The sequence below is a fragment of the Olea europaea genome, chromosome 13 (genome assembly GCF_002742605.1).
Source record: "Olea europaea var. sylvestris chromosome 13, O_europaea_v1, whole genome shotgun sequence".
In the NCBI taxonomy this organism is placed as follows: domain Eukaryota; kingdom Viridiplantae; phylum Streptophyta; class Magnoliopsida; order Lamiales; family Oleaceae; genus Olea; species Olea europaea.
In genome coordinates this window covers 18,010,077-18,010,693 of record NC_036249.1, presented here as the reverse complement: position 1 = coordinate 18,010,693, position 617 = coordinate 18,010,077, and positions in this window count along the sequence as shown.

Here is a 617-nt window from a genome sequence, read left to right as displayed (position 1 = left end):
TTACCTTTCCTATGGAGAATACAAAGCAATCTAGCAATTGGCTTCCATCTGTTACCTTTCCTAAACTAACACAGGAGCCTAATATTTATACTACATGGCTAAACCCTAAGTAGAGTCCCAAAAGGTAAGAAATTAGGTTACAATTAGAAATTTGATCTCCTTTCAAACTCTAGTCCAATTATGCTTCTTCAATCTCCTAATTTGAGTCACATTCCTTTTGCAATAGTAACAAGTCACATTGCTAAATCTAACTCTCAATCTGCCTCTTCGTCGACCACATTGAGATACAAGAGCTACCATCCCTTGATGTAGCTCCAATCAAATGCTTCATCTTCTCCTTTGAGTGCAAAGTATCATAGACATCTTCATGGTCAAATTATCTCGACTATACAAGATAGTATCATGAAATGACGCATAAGACCCAGGCAGCAAATACAACATGATCACGACAAGATCATCTTCATTGTATTTATCCTCCAACATCTCCAGATCTGCAACTATTTTCTTGAATATGGCAACATAGTCTTCCAACGACTCTCCTTCCGCCATGCGATGTGAATACAGCTTCTATTTAAGAGCCAGTTTACTTGTAAGATTCTTAGTCATATATAACTGCT